We start from the raw sequence: 25074 nt of genomic DNA, 5'->3' as shown, positions 1-25074 counted from the left end.
TGAGCCAGGATTTCACAAGGACCTGGATAGGAGACAGAGGCAAATCTAGAAAGCAGAGAAATAAAAATCAAAAATGGCAACTTAATAAAGCGGATTTAAAAAGACAAATGAAGCACCCAAACTTCTGTGGATTTTTTTTTTCTATTTAGGGTGTAGAGGGAAAAATAGGAACAGATGATTTGGGGCAAGAAGGGTGTTTCCCTCCCCTACCACATGCCGATGCTCTGGTTCTCTCTCCACCTCCCCATCCGGCTGAGGCAGGGGAACCACCCACCCGTGGGGGTGCCCAGGAACAGAGCAGAGGAGGGGAGGAACAAGAATGAACCAATGTAGAGATTTGGGAACACAAAAACGTTGGCAAATTGAGACCTTCACAGAGGCCACCAGCATTTACAGGGGAAGAGCCCTGTGCCAGCTACCTCCATATGCATCTCATTTCATCCTCGAAGAGCTCCTTCACGACCACTTACTACCCCATCATACAGGCAAGGAAACAGACTGGCAGGAAGTTTGGGGGCCTGCTGTGTGGGCAGAAGCACGGGCCCCTCCCCCTCCAAAGATGTCCCCATCCTAATCCCTGAAACCTGTAAACACTTTACATTATACAGCGAAGGGGGATTAGGGTTGCTAGGGTTCAGGTGGAATTAAGGTGGCTCATCAGCTGACCTTAAAATAGGGAGATCAGCCTAGATCATCCCGGGGGGGCCCACTGTAGTCACAAGGTCCTTAAATGTGGAAGAGGGAGGCCGAAGAGGCAGGGTGATGGCACTTGAGGAAAACTCTCGCCCCGCCTTGGAAACTGGCTTGGAAACTGGAGGAAGATGGTCGCAAGCCAAGGAATGGGGGCGGCTTCTAGAAGCCGGGAAGAGCAAGGAAGGGGCTTCTTCCCTAGAGCCTGTAGAAGGGAACGTGGCCTTGCTAACCCCTTGTTTCTAGCCCCGCGAGACCCTGGTCAGGCTCCGACCCGCCCCCCAGAACATTAACGAATTTGTGTTTAAGCCACTGTTTGCGGTAATTTGTTAGAGCAGCCACGGAAAAGTCCTAGAGCAGGAATAGAACCACTTTTGCTTTCACAGTATTATTTGGAATGTTTATCTGCCACTCTCCCCTGCCAGTAGATGTACTTTTTATAATGTATTTTAAGCTTAAAAAAAAAAAAAAAAAGTTTCAGCCTGCTTTCCTCAAGCAGTGCTAGGATCTGAATGTTTGGGTCCCCCCCAAATTTAGATGCTGAAATCCTAAGCCCCAATGTGCTAAGTATTAGGAGGTGGGGCCTTTGGGAGGTGCTTAGGTCATGAGACTGGACCCTCGTGAGTGGAATTAGTGCCCTTAGCAAAAAGGTTCCAGAAAACTCCCTAGCCCCTTCCACCGTGTGAGGACTGAGCCCGAAGGCGCCACTTACGTACCAGGGAGAGGCCTCTCCCTAGACACAGAATCTGCTGGCACCCTGATCTGGGTCTTCCCGGCCTCCAGAACCGTAAGAAATACATTCCTGTGATCTATAAGCCACCCAGTCTGTGGGGTTTTGTCATAGTCCCGGAAAGGCCTAAGACAAGCAGATCATTTAGAACCAAGGAAAAGCCCCACCAAAGGGCTGGCGGGCGGTATGAGCCACCCAGGGGTTACAACCTGACGAGAGGGCAGCCGCAGACCGTCACCCATGGGCAACTGAAAACATGGGTTTAAAAAGTCAAAGGCAATGCTGCTGGTTGTTCTCAGGAAGAAAATTTTTTTTTTTTTTTTTAAATCAGGACAACCAGAGGCTTCTTCCAATTTAGACCATAAAATTCCACTCAGGAAGGACATAATTACTTCAGTTCTACAACTCTGAAAATTCTGATAAGCAACCAGCCCGGGAACCTTGTCAACATGACACTATACAGTAGCATGTGATAGGAAAAACCAAAATAAAGCATGAAGAGCCTCAGTCACAAAGCGCTGGATTCAAACGCTTAATTCCGCAAGCGACCCAAACGCTCAGCACTGGCTTGAACGGGCTGCAGGGAAAGGGTCGCCACTCTGCTCCTTGGCCACTGAAGCACTTCGTACTCCGAGCAGCCATCTCTATCAGCCGAAACCAAGGGTTCCCCCAAATTCCGCGGCGCATCACCTGGAGGGCTCGTTAAAAACAGTGCTGAGCCCACCTCCAGAGTTTCTGATTCAGTACGTCTGCCGAGAAGGGGCCCAAGAATTTGCATTTCTAGCAGATTCCCACATGAAGCTGGTGTCACCTCTTGCTTTTTGAGAACCACCCGTATGAATCTATTATCCTTACCCGAAAACCAAGGGGGGCGGGTGTCAGAACCAGGTTTTCATGTATGAAGAACGGAGCCTGGCCATGTGAATCGTTACAGAGAATTTTTGGCTTCTGGGAGGATTTCTTTTCCCTTGCTTTGCAAAGAACACAAAAGAGCCTTTGCTTACACACCCACCGATAGTCTGAAATAGCAGACCACATTAGGGTTGAGGCCTCACTACTCACCGGTACAAGCAGAAAATGATGGCTTGTGGAACCGACGGTAGGCGGATGAAGGGGTTGCAGGGCATGCGGAGTCAGGTCTCATCTCCCGTTCTTGTGGAAAACCGACAGTGGCGGCCCCCTCTCCCATTCCCATAAAATGCAACGAAGCCAGAGCGCCATTTTCAAAGGCAAACTGGATCGCGCCACTTCCCTGCCCCACATCTTTCTTTGCTCTTAGAATAAGATTCCAAACTCTCTACCAAGCTCTGCGAGGTCTTTGAGATCCAGCCCCTGTCCGCTCCTTGACTTCGTCTCCAACCTACACTTGGTCTACATGCCAAACGTACAAGTCAGCTTCCGGTTCTTCAAATGCATCAGTTTCTACCCAGGGCCTTTACAACCTGCCACACCTGGGCCCGCTGTTCCGGCTCAGCACCTTGTCACCTCCGCTGTGAGGTCCGCCTTGATCGCTTATCTAAGAACCTCCACCCCAGCTCCTCACAGTCACGCTAACCTGTTCTAGAGATGAGTTCATTTACCCACTTGCTTGTTTACTGCCCATTTCCCTTCACTAAAATTTAAGACGTGAGAGCAGGAATCTTGGTTCATCTCATTCCCCACTCCGGCCCCAGCAACCAAAACACCAACTGGAATGTAGAAACCACGCAAATTGTTCTTGAGTGAACAAATAAGGCAGTCAAAAGAGAGACATAGGGGCGCCTTGGTGGCGCAGTCAGTTGGGTGCCCAGCCCTTGGTTTCGGCTCAGGTCGCATCTCAGTGTGGTGGGATCAAGCCCCATCGCTTGAGATTCTCTCTCCCTCTCCCTCTGCCCCTCCCACTCTGCTCTAAAATAAATGAATAAATCTTTAAAAAGAAACAAAATAGGGGCGCCTGGGTGGCTCAGTCGTTGGGCGTCTGCCTTCGGCTCAGGTCATGGTCCCAGGGTCCTGGGATCGAGCCCCGCGTCGGGCTCCCTGCTCGGCGGGAGGCCTGCTTCTCCCTCTGCCACTCCCCCTGCTTGTGCTTCCTGACAAATAAATAAATAAAATCTTTAAAAAAGAAAAAAAAAAAAGAAAAACAGTGTGAAATATCTCAATTTTTCAGTTACATGTTGAAACGTTTTAGATATATTGGGTTAAATAAGTTATATCATTAATTCTACCTGCTTTTTAATCATTTAAATAATTTTAATAGCCTTTTAAAAATTACTATGTGGCTCATGTTGTATTTCTACTAGACAATGTGGATCCTGAGTATTCTAGAATATTTCATATTGAATAAAATATCTGAAATAGTTCTCCATGTTAGTAATGCATATTTTAATAGTTTGTGTTTTTTTTTAAGTAGGCTCCACACCCAACACGGGGCTTGAATGCATGACCCTGAGATCAAGACTCACATGCTCTACTGACTGAGCCAGCCAGGTACCCCTCTTAATCAGGTTTTTAATCTAGAAACAAGTATCTGATTCATCTAGAGTCTGAATGTCAAATAAACTCATCAAGCCTCCTTCAACTTAGCGAAATGCACAGGGCTGACTCATGTTCTACACTTTATTTCTTTAAAAAAAAAAAAAGATTTTATTTATTTCATAGAGAGACAGTGAGAGAGGGAACACAAGCAGGGGGAGTGGGAGAGGGAGAAGCAGGCTTCCGGCGGAGCAGGGAGCCCGATGCGGGGCCCGATCCCAGGACCCTGGGCTCATGACCTGAGCCGAAGGCAGACGCTTCACGACTGAGCCACCCAGGGGCCGCTACATTTTATCTATTTCAAGAGTAGTGCATTTAGTGGCCGTAAAGCAATTCTACATTGTTCTGAAACAAAGAAAAAATGGTTTTAAGGACATATCAACTGGTAACGCAAACTCCCTAATCTACAGATTCTGCAGCTCTTGCCTCATTTTTATTTACTTCTATTAAAAGATGCTGGGACCCTGGTGTAAGAAGAAATAACAAGCAATCTACGTTTTCTTGCCACATTTTTTCCCTTGAGAGCTACAAAATAATGCAGCATGTCATTAAGTGGGCTGAGCTTTCCCACAGACATTAGGATAATTGAGCCTGAGTTCCTGACCAAGGACTCCAGATCAAAGAGACAAAGACATAAATAAAAGACAGAAGGAAATACACAATCTCCAGCCTGCAAAAGTATTCCAAATACTGAGAGGATCCATGGAGTGATGCGCCCGGAGGACGCGACCCCATAGAGGGTTTGGCCCACCCTGAAATTCTGAGGGGAGACGGAGACTCAGAGGAAGGGACCGGAAACTGACATTTGTTGAGCATCTACATATAGTTTGCGTATGTTGCCACTGAGCACCTGATCAGGGCCTCACACCCTCCTAAAGGCACAAAGGTGCTCATAAACCTGCGTGCTTATAACCTTACTTAAGGAGAAATCAAGTAACTTGTTAGTGTGGAGTCTTGTTCCCCACTCTGTATTCCCAGAAGAGGGCATCCTTTTTAACCATTCTGTACCATTTTTTCTAACAAAGGCTATATAAACTGTGCATAAGTAAGCTATAATTATACATGGAGAACTGGGTTATTTTAAAGTATACAGACACTATATAAAAAACAAAGTTTCTGGGACTTTATTTCATCCCAAACATATTAGCTAACACAAGCAACTAAATACTCCATTAATCATCTTGCTTCCCACCTGAAAAAGGAGAATTCTTTGCTATTCAAATACATGTCCAGGAAGTGTAAGCTCAATACCTTTCTTTCTCCTCCAGTAAGTTACCCCTGGGACGAACAGAGGCAACCTCCCAAAATATCTGTTAGAGTTTTGCAATGGTGGAGGCATCACGAAGGTTTGTTCAGGAAGGGAGAAGGCAAGGACCTCCAGAAGTGAACCTACTCCCCATCCTGCCCTCCGCTATTTCTGCCTCCTCCGCTGCACAATCTCCAGAGGCAGGGGGAGGGCTTGCGTGAACGGGAGTGGGGCATGGTCACCCTCCTGAGGACACAAAGGTGCTCATCACCCTCTGCGTGTGAAAACCAACTGCAGTGCGGGGACGACCTCCTCTGGTCCCAGGTCCTTCCACCTTGCGTCACTGCCACAGACGAGAGTGAGGAAGAGCGACAGAGCGAGGAAGTGCAGGCAGATGTTCAACAGCAGGGAATGAGCAGAGAAGGAAAGTACGCATGGCAGGAAAACAAGGCTCGCCTTATATGGGAAAACCATACAGCATTTCGTAAAATGCTAGATTTTGAGTAGTTTTTCACCCCCATTGCTTCCAACTGTTATCATAATGGGCCCTAGTGAAAAACGGACACGTCTTTTTTTTTTTTTTTAAAGCTAAAACACACAGAAAAAACACATCTGAAAAGCACAAAAACTTAACACTGCACACTTCGGTGATATACTTGTAACTGGTTAAATGAGCAACAGAAATGCAATGTTGACCTTGCTATCTATCCCCTTCTCCTGATTCTACAGGCATAAAATGCTTATTGTTTTTCCCATTAAGTGCTGCAAAGATTAGCATTCTGCATATGCATCAATGCAAATTTATTCAAATTTTAAGCTAATGAATTAGAAAACAAAATCTCATCCTGAATTTTCATATTTAATCAATGATTAATTTAACCCAATGCCTTTAGGAACTCAACTGATCTCTTTGTAGGCTACCACATTTTTCTCTGGCAAAATCTTAGAACATTCCCCATAAATACCACATTCCTTCATCTGTATGTTTATAGTACTGTATGTATCAGGATACAGCTGCTTTACTTGAGCATGTGAAAAATGCTTCTATTATACATCCACAGTATTTATAAGTTCCCAGCACTGTTGACGTTACAGGGCCTGGAAGGGATAGAGCCCCTATATGAGCCAGCCCTCTGTACTCAAATTTCAAGACATTTCCCCTCTCGGCCTCCATGAAGGGAGGCCATCAAACCCTAAGCACTCATCCTTCTGCTGACATCGTCACTTCCCCAGCTCTCAACATGACTGACTAACACTGACCTAGAGAATGACTTCTTCTGGGTCCCATTTCTCTCCACCGTGAGTCACTGCTGAATCGAAGATAATGACAGTGAAATACAGAAGCCCTTATTCTCAATGGTTGGCGCATGAAGTACGGTACTAAGCTGCAGATGCCCCCTCTAACAGTGGCCTTCGTCTTCCAACTACATTAACTGCAGTCTGGTCCGTGTCTAGTGTGTCTACTGATGAATGTGGAGTGTTTCTACTGCTGGTAACAAACAGGTAAGTCAAGCTCAAATGACGATGAGCAAAGTGGAGTTAGTTCAGTTCATTACCTTGGGTTTCCCAGTTCCGGGAGGACTCTGGAGCCACCTCGGGGGAAGATACAGGGAAGGGTGAGCAGCACGAACTTCCTCATACTGGCCTGACTACACCAGAAACTAGGGCAGCAAGCGGACAGCACCTCTCTCCACAGCGAAGTCCTCCTAGGAGTCCACTGGTCCCTTTCCATCAGACCTGCCATCAACACGACCCCTCAGCCTTACTCCCCTCCTTGTTGAAGCCAAGGGCGAAACAGCGATTCGCAATGCTGGGAGAGAAGGATGGTGTAGTGAGGCAGTGAGTCTTCATGTTGGCTGCGCCTGAGAATCACCTGGGGTGGGGAGGCGTCCACCATCCCCAGCCAGGTTGCACCCCAGGACAACTAAATCCGAATCCCTGCCTGGGGGGTGGAAACCAGAGAGCAGAAGACAGTGAAGCTCCTCAGCTGATTCCAATGGACAGCAGAGTTTGAGAACCCGCAGTACATGGGGCATATCAGAAGTAAGGATTTTTTGGTTTCAACGTGAGCACCCCTCTACCCTCGAATTCACGCTTTCTGGAACCGATGCTCCTAACTGCAGAGTTTGATACTCTACGTATGGGTGGGTTGACTCCAGAAAAACAGACTGAGAACCACTGAGTTAGAGAATCTACAAGGCCCCCTGTTCAGCAATTCAGGGTCCATTTTTCTGTGATTCCAGGGGCGTCTCACAGGACATATGGAACATGATAAACATGAATGGAAAATGTCCCAATTTTGAAACCTTTCTGCAGGCAGCCATGGGATTACTGTAAAGTCGACTTTCTTGCAGAAAGTCATTTGGTTATAAACTCGGTACTGAAAAACAAGAAAAAGCTTTCAATCATGGGGGATCTTCCGATGCTCCCACAAAACTCTGGACGGTAACATTAATTACCTTCGACGGTCTTTCATGGGAAGCCGCAAAGGATATAGAGCAATGCACATTTTCCCTCTCACCCCATCAATGCAATCAGGAGTTGCGATTGTCACATGGTTTCCAACCGGGCCAATATTTGGCAGTTCCCACTCTGCCCCGTCAGCCACGTCTATGTTCTTTGTTCAGCAGCTCCGCACACACTGAGGCATTATGCTCTGGCTCTCAGCGAGAGCAAACAGGAAACACATTCTTTTTTCTGCAAGAGGAAGATGTAACTTTGTGCCTTCTATTTTTCTACTACACAGGGCCAGATTATTTCATTCCATCCATTTGGTTCCTACAACTCCCCACCCCGCGCCTTTCCCCCCCGTTTTGCCTGGTGATGGTTTTAAGAAACCAAGAATAGAAACGAAGTCGAAAAAGAGTGGTTTTTTTTTTTTTTTGCCTTCTGTCTCCCAAGCCAGTTATCTACAACAGAATCACAACTGATTCTGATGGTAACAATACCTCTTTCTCTGTAAAATATTTTCGCATGGCAGACCGCCCTCCAGCCTCCAGATATATACAACACTTTCCTTCATGGGGCGGTCAACAGCTTTCCAGGCCAACTAGAATGGGACATTAACCAGAAAGGAACTTAACTGCCTTCTCAGACCTGGATATGCAAACACGTTACCTGGAGACTTTGTTAAAAGGCAGATCCTGATTCCGCAGGTCTGGGGTGAGGGCCTAAGACCGTGGATTTCCAATAAACTCCCAGGGTTCGGTGACGCTGCTAGTCTCAGGACCGCAGTTTGAGATGCAAGGACCCAGACGGTGGTTCTCAACCTCGGGGCACCATGGAGTTACCTGGAGAGCTTTAAATACTGACGCCCAACCCCACCGCAGAGCAATGGAACCTGAATCCGTGGGGGTGTGGCCCAGACCTTAATAGTTTAACTACTGCAGGTGATTCTAAGTGAAGCCAATTCCCGCAGCATCACGTCAGAAAAACAGTGCCTGGCCGCAAACTCTCCTCTCCATCTTATTAAATCTGAATGTGTGGTTAACAACCAATTCCCTTTCCCAGCGAGGTTAACATTTATGCTAGTAGTAGATCTATCCATTCATCCAACGAATATTTGTGGAATGCGTACAAAATCCCAGGCAAACTGTGCTCTGCGTTGGGGATACCACGGGCAACAAAGGAGATGGTCCCCTACCCTCATAAGGCTGACAGTTCAGTGAGGCAAGGCCGCAGCCCTGACCTCTGCTCACTCGGCGCTGGTAGCCCCCCTCTCCAGGGGTGACAAGCAAACGCACCTCCAGACACTGCCCCAAGTCTCCTGATCCTGATGGGCACAATCACCCCGGTCGAGAACCTGTCAGGTAGAAGGATGCTTTCTTCAATTCAAGGGCTGAAGAACACGGCTCAGTCTGACTCAGGACCCAAAAGGAAGCCATATCCTCCCTCCCAAGAGGACAAGTTCACTTACACGTGCAAAGCTGCCATGTCTCCACCATGGTGCATATTAAAACCACGTGGGGCGATTTAAAAAAAATCTCTCTGCCCGGGAGGGAGGGGGGTGCGGGGGGGGGGCACGTACCCCAGACCAGTCAAACCAGACGCTCTGGGGGCGGGGCTTGGGCATCAGTGGTTTTCCGAGCTCTGCAGGCGATCAGAACCAGTGACCTAGCACGTACTACTCACGCGTGGCGGTCCACTCAGAATCTGCAGTTCAACTAGATCCCCAGGTGACTCGGATGCACGTGCAAGTGGGAGAAACACTGCTCTGGAATTCATAAAAAACAGTACCTTCGCCCGTGCGTAGTCATGCTAGTCTTGTTTTCCCACTGCACAAAGCAATTCAAATAAAAAACAAACAAACAAAAACCAACCTTGCAAAGGGTCATTTTTAAAGAGCTGCTTCTCAAGTTCCCCCCTCTAAGCCCAAGACGCCATACTTTTGGGGGTGGGAACAGCAAGGGAGAAATGTGTCGTGTTTGCCATTGTGGACATTTGTCTGAGCTTGCGGTCGCCCAAAGGGGGCCGGGCACACTGCTATGCGCTCCGTGGGCGCTTAATAAATACTTGTTGGCTGACTGACCAGCCCAGAGGTGAGAATGAAGTGTGTCTCTCTCGGAGTCGGGGCAAATTTGTCCACCTAACCACGTGCTGTGGTTGGAGGCGAGCAGTCCCACGTCCGCTGGTCCCTAGGTTGCGGAAGGCAGCGGGGCTGGAGGAGCGGACGGCGAGGGGAAGACCAGAAGAGCCACATGCGAAGCAAGAGGCTGCAGAGAGCACGGAATGCATTACAGTACTCGTGGCATGAAACGCACAGAAGAAAAGCATGCCAATCACTGCATAATGAATTTGCTTCTGGCTGCCAAAGTAGGAGCCACGGAACAATGAACAATTTGAGCAGCTTCTGTTTCCACAATGCAGCCTTGTGAATGTCCACAGGCAGAAAATTGTGCCTACCCTGCACTGGGCATTTTTCTTTCTGGGCTGTGCTCTAGACCTAGGCAGCAAATTGTGTACCTAAGAGACAATTCATTACCGAGCTAGGAAAATGAACCTTTGAACTTCCTGTCCAGCAGAGTCCCCGGGTAGGAGACGGGATTTTTCTGGACACATTTGCGTCAGTAAAAGCAAGCGTTCCCAACAGCAGCGACCATTGCTAGCGAGCTCAATTCTGACATATGAGGAGGACTTCAAGACTCTCCTTGTCAACTAAAGCATCTCCTAGGCAGAGCTGGTGCGTCATCGAGCGCTGCCTTCGAGGACTCGGCCTTGTCAACTAATTTGACAAGCCGTCGGTATCTTCCATGAATAAGCTCTGACAAACCACAAACTAGATGGTGATAAGACAACCCACACTATCAGTTTCTGTGTACGATGAGGCAGCAGGTGGCCTACCCAAATTGTCCAACTAGCATGTTGAAAAGCCTGCGAGTACTCACTTCTTCACACAAAAACTGGGGTCTTGATTAATACTGACCTGGTGAACACATGAGGAATTTTCATTTTAGCGCCTCCTCTGTAGAGCTCCTTCCAAACAACAAAATCGTTCCTCCTTCAATTACAGACTCACACATGCCCGAGTCAAAGACTGGCCATATTACTTTGCCTATCCTCAGTGCAGTTTCCTCTTGTGCAGGTTGGGTTGCTGGATGGTGAGGAACACGATGTGATTTCTTAGGAGACAAGCTCAACAGATACCTGTGATGCTCAATTGTGATGAGGGAAGTCCTCGGGAAAACACACAAAGGCAACATTTATATACCATCCTGTACCCTTTCCTTTCCCAGGTCAAATACAGAAGAGCTTTGCTCCATTCAATTTTTTTTTTTTAAGATTTTATTTATTTATTTGAGAGAAAGAGAGCGTGAGCAGGGGGAGGAGCAGAGAGGCAGACTCCCCGCTGAGCAGGCACCCTCCATTCAATTCTTTTCTTTTTTAAAGATTTTATTTATTTATTTGACAGAGAGAGAGACACAGTGAGAGAGGGAACACAAGCAGGGGGAGTGGGAGAGGGAGAAGCAGGCTTCCCGCCGAGCAGGGAGCCCGATGCGGGGCTCGATCCCAGGACCCTGGGATCCTGACCTGAGCCGAAGGCAGACGCCTAACGACTGAGTCACCCAGGCGCCCCTCCATTCAATTTTCTTAAAATCATCTATGGTAACCTGTCTCCCTCCTCCCTCCCTTCCTTCGAGGCTCCAGCAATTTCCATGCGGTACCAGTTTGTTCCACAAAGAACTTGGGGCCTCCTTCCTGAAGCTTCTGCCCAAAATAAATGGTCTTATATGCAGCGCACAAGGGTCAGGAAGTATACATTCTCACCCTTTTTTTCCAACAGTCTCCCCAATTTTTTAAAAATTTTAAAGTAATCTCTATTCCCAATGTGGGGCTCAAACTCATGACCCCAAGATCAAGAGTCATATACTCTACTGACTGAGCCAGCCAGGTGCCACCCCCCAATTTTTTTATTTCTATGCCTCTATTAGTTGGGAATAAAAGTTCATATATTCCCAAAACCTGTAAATTGAGGTATATATTATATATGTAAAGTACCAGAAGTATGTATATTAAATATAAGTAAAGTTTAATTTATTTTTAAATAAATACAGGGGTGTCAGTAGGTCCTTCTTGTGCCCCATGAACCACCTTGTGCATCCCACTTTGGTGACCATGAATCTATTCTCCCACATTCTACTCAAGTGTGTCCCCCTGGGTAAAGATAATTTGAGGCAATGAAAGAGAAAGAAAATACGAATCTCTTCTCTGATTTGTGTCATGAAAATTTAGTTTTAACCTTAAATGCATTTCTGGGAGTTTCCTTTCCTTTACATAATGTTCTGGTGTAGAATTCCAATTCCATTTTCAGAATTCCAATTCCATTTTCCTTACAGCACTTTGCTGTGCAGTATGGTAACTCATTAACAAGAGGGGAAGAGGGGCACCTGGGTGGCTCAGTTGGTTAAGCACTGCCTTCAGCTCAGGTCATGATCCCAGGGTCCTGCTCAGGGGGGGAGCCAGCTTCTCCCTCTGCCTCTGCCCCTCCCTCCCCGCTCATGCTCTCTCTCTCTCAAATAAATAAATAAAATCTTAAAAAAAAATTACCAAGAGGAGAAGATGTTCATGCTCTCAACGCTCATCACTCCAAAGTCTGGTCCTACCACTAAGGCAGAAAGGCAAGGATAGGCTTAAGGATAAAACTTAGAAGCTCAAGGGGCGCCTGGGTGGCTCAGTCGTTAAGCGTCTGCCTTCGGCTCAGGTCATGATCCCAGGGTCCTGGGATTGAGCCCCACATCGGGCTCCGTGCTCAGCGGGAAGCCTGCTTCTCCCTCTCCCACTCCCCCTGCTTGTGTTCCCTCTCTCACTGTGTCTCTGTCAAATAAATAAATAAAATCTTTAAACAAACAAACAAACTTAGGAGCTCAAAAGAATGTACTAACTTTTCCTATTCCAGAGACGGGAGCTCCAAGAATGATCCTCTACAAATACGAAACATGTTTCTTCTTCCATCGGAAGTACTGAACGAAACAACCAGTTTAATGCACGTGTGACCATTTATCCATTAGACCCAGGTTAATTAAGCACCTTATCATGGGTCAGCCTTGGTGCCAAATTTAACAAGTTGCAACCACTGCCCTCAAAGTGCTTCCAGGCTCATGAAGGAACTAGACATGGACCCAAGTAATTGTTAAACCACATGATCCAACAGGTAAGCGAGGCACATCCTCAGCAGAATGGTGCCACAAAGGAGAGAACATGAAATTGCCTATGGGCGGGGAACTCAGATGAATACTGAAGAAGAGAGTAGGGGTTAGTTAGGCAGACAAGGTGAGGAAGGGAACACAAACAGATTATGCGAAGTCATAGCATGATGAAAGATCATGGCAAGGGAGACAGGAATGGTGGGAGGTGGGGCTGGAAATACAGGGATAAGCCAACGAAGGCTTGGAAAAAAAAATCTATCTATGTCCCTTTCATCAATGATCAAATCGATTTCTGAGATCTTTAACAAAATTCCCAGCATGGCGAGGAACATGAAATCATGCCTCCAATCACCACTTTAGGGTTGAACACTGCAGGCCCAAGAGGAGAATGAAAGGTCTTGTGGGCTGAGGGAAGGATGAAGAGAGGACTTTTCCCTTTGGCGGCCAGAACTGAACCTCTGTGGGAGTTTTTGCCTGGAGGTCCCCGTTACCTCCTGTGTCCAAACTCCTGACAGACACTTGCAGGCAGAGAGGGCTCGCCGGTGAGGTTTCAAAAGCAGAGGCCCAGTTTTACCGAGTTACTCTTTCTACTTATTCAGAGGCTCGGGGAAGGTTTTGCCGCGGGGGGGCAAGTGCAGCTGATGCATGATGGGCAATGTGGGGTCACCTGAGGGTTTCATGTGGAGGACTGGGACCCTGAACAACGCGAGGCTGGCGCAACACTCACGCCTTCACGAAGCCCTGTCCTGAGCAGGTGTTTAGTAGACTTATCCTCAGGCAGGTACCAGATGTCCATAAGCAACTGTAACTACCGAGATTTCATTTGGAAGGTTATCTAACCAAACTTCACGCAAGCATAATCTGGATTGCTTAAATCAGGGGTCAGTGAGCTCCTTTGGTAAAGAGCCAGACAGTAAATACTCGAGGTTTCACAGGCCACATGCGGCTTGTCCCAACAACCAGAGCACAAAAACAGCCACAGAGGACAGGAAAACGAATGGGCCCGGCTGTGTCACAACGAAACTTTAGTTACTAAAATGTGAATTTCATACAGTTCACACAGATCATGAAATAGTATTCTTTTTTTCTTTCAACCACCTAAAAATATAAAAACCATTCTCAACCTGCAAGCCATTCAAAACCAGGTGGCAGGCCAGATTTGGTCCATGGGCCAGAGTTTGCCAACTGCTGATCCAGATGGCCATTTTCTAACCAGATTTGATCCCCAAATTACATACCTGAGTTGGCAGGTGTGTGTATCATAACTTCTACCAAGTTACAGATTTTCACTCTAAATGTAGCATTTCTTAAACATGGTCTCAAAGATCCTCGGGATCTTGTACCTAAGAATTCCAACTGAAAGGCTTATTTGTCATTATCTGAGTTTCTCAAATAACCAGATTTCCCTGCTGAAATTGAGTTACCAGCTAGTGTGGGACCCCATGGTGGCCACATGGACAGAATCCACAACAAAACAAAATTCTTTCTGCCAAATACTGTCTTCCCCCTTCTCTCTGACCAACACATAACTGGAGTTGATGACGATTTACAGAATGTACTAGCCTCAATTTCCCTTCTTTGCTCTGCTCTGTGTCTGAGGGCCGATCCAAATGAAAAGCAGTGGTCGCATTTGACCTAATGGCCAAAGAGGCAGGCAGACAGAAGGAAATCCAGGATCACCAAGCGCTGTGTGCTTTGGTTACTGTCCCTGGAGAGCCAAAGGTTTTTAATACTCTGCAAGTAAAGGCTTAGACCCCAGAAGCCACCTACTAGCTGGTGTCTTTACTTTCACCCACGAACCGGAATCCCCCAAGTCTGCACATGGCCATGTTGCCCAGAGCTGCTTTACTGCCCCCGCCGAGGGTGACAGAGCACAGCGCACATACGCCTTTGTCATTAGGACGCTGCACAAGAGGGGCGTTTGCCTTCCGTGCGGGGAGGCGGTACTCTGCCGGAGGTCTCTCTCCTCCTCTCCCTGGGGTCTTAAACACGCCTGGAGATCTAGAGTAACAGGCTGCTACCCTGCAGGGCATTCCGTCTCTCCAGTCCTCAGGGGAGAACTTGCTGGCACAGGGCCTGGATCGTCCCCAGGGGTAAGCAAAGCTGGTTCCAAGACTGAAACTCACTGTCGCTTGGGGAAGGGTTCTCACTCTGGGACATCTCAGGGGACACCGTTTCCACAGCGCCTAGTGGAGACAAAGAAGCAAAGCCTGGCCACTCTGATCCCCTCCAGGTGACCCAAAAACATCTCTGCCCACTAAGCCTTTACGCAAGCCCACAGATTAAATGAGTGTGCATCAGTCACCGCATGAATGACACAGAACCCGTCCTCCCCAAACCCCCAACTCCAGCACCAAAAGACTTGGGGGAAAAAAAACTATGCTGGGGCGCCTGGGTGGCTCAGTCGTTGGGTGTCTGCCTTCGGCTCAGGGTCATGATCCCAGGGTCCTGGGATCGAGCCCCGCATCGGGCTCCCTGCTCAGTGGGAGGCCTGCTTCTCCCTCTCCCACTCCCCCTGCTTGTGTTCCCTCTCTCGCTGTGTCTCTCTCTCTCAAATAAATAAAAATAAAATCTTTTTTTTTTAAAGATTTAAAGCGTATCAGACAACCTAGACGGTGAAAGGTGGTTTCATGCAATTTCCACCCAAACTTGATCTATGTGAGTTTGTAGAAGGCAGTTCTTTTCATCCATGGATCTTAAGCATCTATTTCATTTGTCTTATGGTTAGAAATTAATATTCCCAATTTACATACTCGTCCGAAATAGCTGAAACATAGACTGAGCTATCTTACTGTAACTTTCTGCTACAAACTAAATCATAGCTTCAGACATCCATTTGCCACCAATTATTTACGTCCAACCAAAAAATTCGTAAAACCTCATGAGAATAAATAACACAGCAGATCAAACAGTTGGTCAGAAATATAATGTTGGGTTCTCTTCTGGAAGGTGATTTGCTATGGAACCATTTTATATTTTATAGCTTGCTTCTGCAGCAAAAGAAGTCTGCTGCTTTTAACCTCTTTGAAAGAAATAACATATAAATTTGCTAAAATGTGGAGGTTTATATAAGCAGAGAGCCAAAGCCGGCCTCCCATACATCCCCGCCCCCCCCCCCCCCGCCCACCCCATCCTCTCTGACAACCTCTCAGCCCTCGGAGACATAAAGGATAACAGTAAGCAAGTTGCAGTCACTGCTTTCCCTGAAATGTTACAACATCATTTTGGTGAGAAAAGAGCTCATTGTTACTTGCCATGCAAATATTTTCTTTTGGGGATTTTTCCCGTAATGGGAGATCTTAATTTGAGAGTGTGCACTTGGGGTAACTTGGCTTATGCGCTCTGCTTTCTTTACAGCTTCTAAATATACCCACATAATCGCAACAGCCCAGAGGGGCCAGTAAGCTCCTTAGCATCTCCCTGCTCTGACCCTGCCCCACAGTAAAAGCATGGACAATGGCCACTGTTGAACTTGCAAATCGAATTTCTGCAGAACCTCATATAATCTGGTACTTTTTTTTTCATTTTTAGTTGTTTTAAGATTTCTAAACTTGTGTTGAAACATGCTGCTTTCATTTCCCAAGAGGAGAATAATATTCCTTTAGCAAAATTCTTCGGTCAAGCCCATGTGTATTTTGGAACAGAGCAAAAGCAGGGGGAAAAAAAAAACAACCGTATCATCTGGGGGGACAAAATCGTAGCCAATTAGTAACAAACTTTTCTGGAAAGTGACTAGCATGGAACAGGATTTTCCAGACTGTATATTGAGGACTGCAAGTTCCAAGAGATGGTAATATGTATTCCACAATTATCTTCAAAAAATGATACAATTTATATCCCTATCATGGAAATTAGTAATGGACTTTAGAAGATTAGCAGCAAACCAACTTTTTAAATCTCAGTGTTCCAGAAATTTCTGTGACCTTAAAATCCCCATTTTCCCTCCAGGAATAGCCGTCAATATCTTGAGATATTAGTGTCCAGTTGATGGAACAGAAATGCTGAGATACGATTAGGGTTTTTTTTTTTCCTAATCTTAAATATAGAGCTTATGAACAAGAATTTAAAAAACATACATAGCTAGAAGATAAGGAGATCATCACTTTAAAAGTTAAGAGAAATGAGACCTCTATATGCCCGGAAAATAACAGAATGAAACACGGTGACTCACGGATTGTGAAGTTTCAAGTGCCACCCCAAAGCAAAAGGTGTTACTAGTGTAAAGAGAGATGAAACACACAACAGGCTGAGCCAGCTATTCAGAATCACACACATCATACCTACATATTAGTGCTCTTTGTGCTTCTATAAGCTATTTTTAACACAAGACTTAAAATACATTACTAAATATTACACTGAACCATATGCGACTGCCGATTCTGCCGCAAAAAAAAGTGATTACGTGTTGGCAATTTCATATGGTTCAGTCTAACAAAGGAATTATACAGAGACAGGCAGACAATAGGGTAGTCTAGCATTTTAAAAATTAAACAAGAGAAATTGTGATGGTTCAGCTGATTAACTTGATTCTACGAGTGGGAACAAAAAATAAGGAACATTTATTCCAGATGACGAAGTCAACTGTTCAGCAGACATGTTTTTACTTGCAGGAAAACGTCTGGATTTTCTTAAGTAGATACAACACGGAGGCTCAACAATTCTTGCCCAACAGCTAAGCTCAGTCTATAAAATTCCACTGGCTTTAGGATTTGTACACATTGTATTTTTCAGACATGATTCTCTTCTTCAGGGTCAACAAGTTTTAAAATCATCTTAAATGACCCAACAAACCTTGCCTCCCTCCTCCGAGTGGATTGGCATTATTCAGTTCACATGAGCTGACTAGCATGTCATCGTCCAAGAAAGACCCTAGTTAGAGTAAACTTACAAACACCTTGCAGGAGCACACTGCATATATTAAAATTCTTTGAACCCAAATGGAAAATTACACTTGACAGAAAAGAACTTTCAGATAATCCATTCTCACATGAGCTACCTTTATCTCTCGCTCTTGTTGTTTTAAATGATTCAAATACAACCTGATTATATTACTCCATTTAAAAATCCAGGGGCGGGGCGCCTGGGTGGCTCAGTCGTTAAGCGTCTGCCTTCGGCTCAGGTCATGATCTCGGGGTCCTGGGATCGAGCCCCGCATCGGGCTGCCTGTTCAGCGGGAAGCCTGCTTCTAGCTCTCCCCCTCCCTCTGCTTGTGTTCCCTCTCTTGCTGTGTCTCTCTCTGTCAAATAAATAAAATCTTTAAAAATAAAAATAAAAATCCAGGGGCACCTGGTTGGCACAGTCACCGAAGCGTCCGACTCTTCGTTTCAGCTCTGGTCGTGGGCTCAGGGTCCTGAGATCGAGCCCCGCATCAGGCTCCACGCTCAGCATGGAGTCTGCTCGAGATTCTCTCCCCCTCTCCCCCTCTCCCCCTGCTCATGTGTGCTCTCTCTCAAATGAATAAATAAATCTTTAAAAAAATGAAAGTCCAGATGCTGCCACATGCACATCCCATCCAGGCATCAATATGTACTTGCTTCTCTCTCAAGAGGAAAATCTTCCACAGTGAATTATGTCTGTTGTTAAAGAGTCTTCCATCTGTGGATCATAACACTGCACCACTTTCCTACCCAGCTGCAAGTCATATTCAAGAAGCCAAAGGAATGTCCCAAGTCTGTCCCAAAAATGTCCAGATGGCCTCCCTCGCATCATACTCCAATAAACAGTGGCGGCAGCCCACACAGTCCACCAGGTGCAGGCCATCACACCCTTCCACCGGCGGCGTCTCCTGCCACACGGACCTGGAGAGCCCATCATTCCCAGTGTTTTCCTTTAATCTACTTAACTGCATTTCTTCAGATCAGACCACCGTTGGAACGTCCTTCCCCATGTTAACCTATGAGATGTATTGACAGATACAAATCTATGATTTGTAGGAGACTGTGCTGCCTTACTGGAGGGGAGTGTGCAGTTTCCTTTAGGCAAGGGTTTCCTATTTAGGCACTGCTGACCCCTGGGGCCAGATCATTCTTTGCGGTGGGGGCAGTCCTGTGCGCGGTAAGAGGTTTAGCAGATCTCCCTGGGTTCTACCCACCACCCTGAGATGTGACACTCTCAAATGGCCCCTGCGGAACAAATCATCCCCAGCTGAGAACCACCGATTTAGACTTCCTGCAGTTCTGAGAATACGCTGAAGCCCCTTTATAACTGCCTTTGCGTTCCCTTAGGATATTGCTGCTCAAAGCGTGGCCCCAGGACCAGCAGCATCAGGGAGCCTTCAGAAATGCAGATTCCCAGGCCCTGCCTCTGCTCTGCCGATTCAGAATCTGTATTGTAACAAGATCCATGGCTGATGCTGATGCACGTTAAAGTCTCAAGAGCACTCATCTATTACCCTAGCTTGAACTCCATCGTGCAGGATCTTATATAAAGACGACGATGTATAACTAAAGGTGCCAAATATGGCTGACACCCCAGAGTCACTTATTACTCAACGGTTGATTTCTTTCCATTTGTTTCTGGCTAGATGTGAGAGAAGGAGAAAGAGAGAGGGGGAGAAAGGGAGAGGGAGAGAGAGGGGGGGGGAAGGAAAGAAACTGAGCAGGTGGGAATCATGCCCTGGCCCTTCGGCCCCGCTCTTGCATGGGGATTAGCTCGGTGTCTCGGTCACTAACTGTATACTTCCCCGCCAGGCTTACTCACAAGATAAAAGGAAACACAACCCAACAATAGCACTCATCCCCCACAAACTCAAGTATATTGTTCTTAGTCTCTTATTAATTTCAAAAGCAGATCTATTTATTGAAAATAATTGGGGGCGCCTGGGTGGCTCAGTAGTTAAGCGTCTGCCTTCGGCTCAGGTCCTGATCCCCGCATCGGGCTCCCTGCTCAGCGGAAAGCCTGCTTCTCCCTCTCCCACTCCCCCTGCTTGTGTTCCCTCTCTCTCTCTGTCAAATAAATAAATAAAATCTTTACAAAAAAAAAAATGATCTCTTAAAAGTCAAAGTTTTCTAAGACCCCAATGTAGTTGTCTTGGGTAACCAGACTGTCGGAAAACACGCAGGAACTTGCTAGTACTTCCTGTGGCAGAAGCCGGAAAAGCATGAGACCCGGCAGGAAGCATGAGGCTCAGGGACAGGGAACAGCGTAGGGACCACGCGGCCAGCCCTCAGCGGTCACTGCCAGGCTGTAGGGACCTTGGGCAATCTCTCAGCCTCCAAGCCTTACTTCCTGACGACCTGAGCAGGTTGCCATGAGGATGACATGCAGCGATTATCATAAGATGTCCAACGCGACCTGGCATTAATAAACATTTTCCTGTTTAATCATCCTCTCCAGCTGTAAGATTTTTCAATGTTGTTAATTTGGGTGTTTTTGGCAAAGAAATCTATCCCTTCTTATTGGATTCCAAATAAAAATAGAACTTTAGTATATAGTATTATATTTTCAGCTGCAAAACAACTTACTCGATTGGGTCAAGTCACATAGAAGGTTAAATACCAAAGGTTCACACACCCAGGCCAGAGGAAAGCACCACGTTTTTCCCAAGTGACACAGAGCTTATGGGGAAAATGCGCTTAGGGATGCAACACTCAAAAGCATCATCAGTGACACATATTAAAAAAAGATAGAAACCCAATAAAAATGGTAGTATCGGGGCACCTGGGTGGCTCAGTCAGTTAAGCGTCTGCCTTCGGCTCAGGTCATGATCCCAGGGTCCTGGGATCGAGCCCCACATCCGGCTCCCTGCTCCGCAGGGAGCCTGCTTCTCCCTCTCCCACTCCCCCTGCTTGTGTTCCCTCTCTCGCTGTGTCTCTCTCTGTCAAATAAATAAATAAAATCTTAAAAAAAAAATGTAGTATCATGTTACACACATTGAAGGATAAAGAAATACAACTCTAAGTATGGGGCACCTGGGTGGCTCAGTCAGTTAAGTGGCTGACCCTTGATTTCAGCTCAGGTTGTGATCTCACGGTCATGACATCAATTCCCCACCTCAGGCTCCACATGGAGCCTGCCTGGGATTCTCTCTCTGCCCCTCCCTGCCTGCCTCTCTCTCTCTCTCTCTCCACCCCCAACCTCTCCCCCAAAAAAAAGAAAGAAAGAAAAAAAGAAATACAACTATGAGTATTTTACTTCACCTTGAATAAAAACCTGAAGTTTGCTGATGGAGCAGGCCTCCGAGGGTTGCAGTACAGGGGTGGAGGGAGGGGACCTGAAATGGGGGGGGGGTTGTAACCTCGGGCACGGGGGGGGGTGGGTGGGCGTGGCTCCTAATGCGCAGGGTGAGCCGAGGGAGCTCAAAGGAGGAGCTGTGCGCTTGTGTGTGTTCTGTGCATTCCAGCTCTGCTCGGGTCAGAAAGGGATGGTTTTCTGCTTTTACCTCGTGTTTCACCAGGAGAAAGGGGCACATAAGCAAATATGCAATTCCAATTATTGTTGTTCCCTAACAGATCAATCTCATGGGAACACATTTGTGGTTTCCAACAGGAGACAGCTGATCGGACCATATTTGAGACTGCTTAACTTCTTAATCTTCAATGTGTGAAAATAAGGGATCCTTCTTCTGAAAGATGTTTTAATTCAGATCCATCAGTTATAGTCGGAAGCCTCCAGAGATGTCTAGCCCGTTTTTTGTCTGACAATGCTTCCAAGTAATAGCGTTTCATATCATTCTGGAGTTTCCAGAGTTCAAGAGCTCACATAAGTAACACCATGTGCTGAACATGGGAGGCAGCTGTGAAGACGGCTCTAGATTCACAGAGGGGAGTCTGTATGCAAACCCTTCTGTGACCCTTCACCTCTCTGGACCCCATTATCCTACCTCGAAGCTAAGGTTGCTTTGAGGAGCAGATGAGATCAACAGATCTGGAAATTACCTATGCCGGTGCTTGAGAAATATCAGTTGAATGTAAATCTGGTTACAGACTGACACGCAATCATGAAGGAAGCATAATCCTTATCTTTCCAAGAGTTAAGGAGCACCATGTGGAAAACATCCTTTATTCTACTGACTTGGCATACAGTGGTCATTGAGATGGCTATAAAAATGCAGGGGAGGGGCACCTGTGTGGCTCAGTCAGTTAAGCATCCAACTCTTGGTTTTGGCTCGGGTTGTGATCTCAGGGTCGTGGGATCAAGTGGGATGGAGCCCCGCATCAAGCTCCACACTCAGCAGGGAGTCCAATTGTCCCTCTCCCTCCGCCCGTCCCCCTGCTCTCTCTCTCTCAAATAAATAAATAAAGTCTCTTAAAAAACATACAGAGGAAACAGAAAATAAACACCCCAAACACTAAGGTAGTTTATAGACACAGTAAGGCATGGGGGAAAGCGGCAGCTTCTTAGTGACCCGGAGAGAATTTCATTTCCTCCCTCAAGATTTTACTAGCGTTCGTCTCTCCCTTGTTTCTTGGGTTACACAGTCTAGAATGTCCCACTTCCTGAGTCCATAAAAATTCTTCTTGCTCAATCATTCCTCCTGCCATGGCGTTTTTGGCGTTTGAGGGAGTTTCAGAGCATCTGACATGGTTTCACTCTGCCCTAGTCCTGCCAGGAATAAGGACCTCTTGTTCCCGAAGTCCTGCCAGACACACAGGGTCAGCGCTGCAAAATCCAAAGAATTTGGCTTGCTCGTTTTGGGGATTCCACATTCAAATCTGTCTCTGGAGCAGAGAACATGCACTTGTTCCTGAAAATGGACACAGAGCACAAGAACTCGGCTGTGACCTCAACGAATTCTCCTTACCACTACCCTCCACTCAACTGATTACTGAAATTCAGACCCCAGAAAGCTTTCCCAACTAATGAAGAGATGCTTTCAAGGCCAAAGTCTGCCTACTGATTTTATTTCCCATTACAAATCAATTAAGTGACCTCTGATTTTAAGTTTGATTTAAAAAAGAATTGCTAAGTGTCACATAGAAGCAAAAGGTGACAAAGTATAAACTTCTAGTATCAAGACTTATCACTTGTTGGTCTGAGTTCAAAGTTCCTCTACGATCATTAGGCTATTAGTGGAGACAGAAAACTAGTTGACTATATGGGACAGGAATCCAAGGGCATGTTTTCCCTGGTCCACCATCCCTGCAGCAGAATCTTCCGTAACGCATACCCTTCACGGTAGAAATACGAATTGGATCCTATCTAATAATTACTCCTTTCTGACAACAGGTACCTTCAAAAAACAGGTAGGAAAGACTCCAGGTCTAAATACATAAATATTTCCCCTCAATTGGTTACTACATGTGATTCCATCAATGTGCATTTAATTAATTTTAGCATTTACGATGATTATCTCACTCGACCGTTTCAGCCACTCTAAGCTAGAGACAGAACGCTTCCCCCATTGTAATACAAAGGCTTGCCCACAAAATGACGTCTAAGCATTGCTTCATTCCCTCCTCAGGGAGGGTACGACTCCACTTTTGATGAGGTCACTTACGCACACAGAGGTAAATGGCTTGCCCAAGATCATGAGGTACTCAGGAGAAGTCATGGGGCTACAACCTAGGTCTTCGACCCTTAGTCCAGCACTCCTTCTGCTCAGCCCCAAAAGCTCCCACCTGAAAGAGCTGCCCCAAAGCTAGCAGAAAATCGTAAGGAAGCCAGAAGAACCTCAGGCTTCTGTCACCCACCCTAGTCAGGGTTCATGATCCACACTCACACCCAAATGCCAAGCCAATCTCTTTATCCAGACAGGCTTGACGCTTCCAAAGACAGTTTCTGGTGCCCCCCTCCCCACCCTAAGTAGATGAGCTGCAGCGCCACACGGTGATCTACAGAAGGCTCACATGACCCAGTCACATGGACAAAATACGAAGGATCAGGCTCCACGGAGATGGAAGGAGGCTCAAGTGAGGGCACCCGGTTGGGGATTACTGGGTATGCCCACAGTTTGGCTCTACATCAGGTGATGATGCTAGAACCATCCCAGGGCTCTCTGGGGCTGGACAGTATTTCCCAGAAATGACCACCAACAACCTGTTATGGGTGTCAGGGTCAAAGCTCACCAAAGGGGACCTCATTAAGGAATCACTGGATGGGACAGATTTGCTTTCATGTTCTTTGTCATGGCCACTCTGTCCAAGGAGTCCTCTTCTGGACTATCACTGCCCATGGTACTCTGCAAGGGGAAAGTCCCTTGAATCCAGGCCCCAGACACCTCCATTCCTTGGTCTTCCACCTAGGATTTCAAGGCATCGCTGTGATTCACAGGGCCAGACTAACTCCAAGTACCCAGCTACCAACCAGCCAAGGCAAATCCTACCTGCCGGTTACTGAACATTTGCCAGGCACCAGGCACCCCGCCAGGCACTTTTCTTAGAGTCAGGTAAGTACAATGCCCAATTACGATGAGGAAATTGAAGCTCAGGGAGAATAAATACAAGCATTTGCCCAAAGCAGGCCGTTAGCAGAATAGAAATGTGAGCATCTCACCCCTAGGCTTGTGTGCGTTATCATTTTGCAAATTATCATTTGCAGGGCCAGGCTCCGGGCAGGGAGTCTCTGGCGTGGTCAGGAAGGAACAAGGTCACCATCATTTAACTGCACGTTACTCTGTGTAGGGTTCTCCAAGGGCTGGGAGAAGTGGTTCCTTCCCAAAAGGCATCATGGACCCATTGGATCTCAGAAGGGACTGTCTCGCTAGGGCCAGGCCATAAACAAACAAACGAATACAACCCAACCACGAGGCGGAGCCAGACGTTGAGTGTCTGTGTCTGCGTCTGAAGGCCGGGCGGGCCACGGATGTGGGAAGAACGGAGCATCCGGGGCAGAGCAGGAGATGAGCGCCCCGCAGCGGCCGGGAGCAGAGGGACAGCGTCACCTGACAAGCAGGCGTCTGAGACAACACAGCCGCGGGACCGAGCTGCTGTCCCCTTGGCCCTCGACTCAACCCTCTGGACACCCTTCTCAGAATAATGTGCTGACTGCATGAAATAAAACACAGAGGATTTGGAAGAAAACGAACTGAAGTACATCTGTTAAAATTTAAAAATTTTAAATACATATAAAATATACGTAATCACATAACGTAATTGTATATGCTTCTGTAGTAAGCATGTCCTTTATAAATGCTGGGGAGGGCGTAATACACGATTCCAAAGGAGTGATGGCTGTTACAGTATTTTGCGGTCTCTGCCACAACTAAAATGAAATATGAATAGACCCAGGGTTTCTATTAATGACAAAGTCACAGGAACTGCTAAAGTCACTGTGACTTGTTGCCCACATTCGTAAGAACACAAATGCTAAGTTTT

General features: G+C 46.7%; 1 protein-coding gene and 1 long non-coding RNA gene across 4 annotated transcripts in view; both read right to left on the bottom strand.

Annotated features, from left to right (window-relative positions):
- GPM6B (glycoprotein M6B) overlaps positions 1-25074 on the bottom strand; it is a 146455-nt gene that overhangs the window by 94164 nt on the left and 27217 nt on the right. The gene's annotated exons all lie outside the window — the stretch shown is intronic.
- LOC145717894 (uncharacterized) lies at positions 4959-12344 on the bottom strand. Its single transcript, XR_014141397.1, has 2 exons — positions 6128-12344; positions 4959-6073 (listed from the first exon to the last, which is right to left on the bottom strand). It is a non-coding gene; the product is annotated as an uncharacterized LOC145717894 (long non-coding RNA).

The sequence above is a fragment of the Leptonychotes weddellii genome, chromosome X (genome assembly GCF_054177405.1).
Source record: "Leptonychotes weddellii isolate Sample4059 chromosome X, ASM5417740v2, whole genome shotgun sequence".
NCBI lineage: Eukaryota > Metazoa > Chordata > Mammalia > Carnivora > Phocidae > Leptonychotes > Leptonychotes weddellii.
The sequence above is the reverse complement of the archived record's forward strand: the minus strand, read 5'-3'. Positions and strand labels throughout refer to the sequence as shown.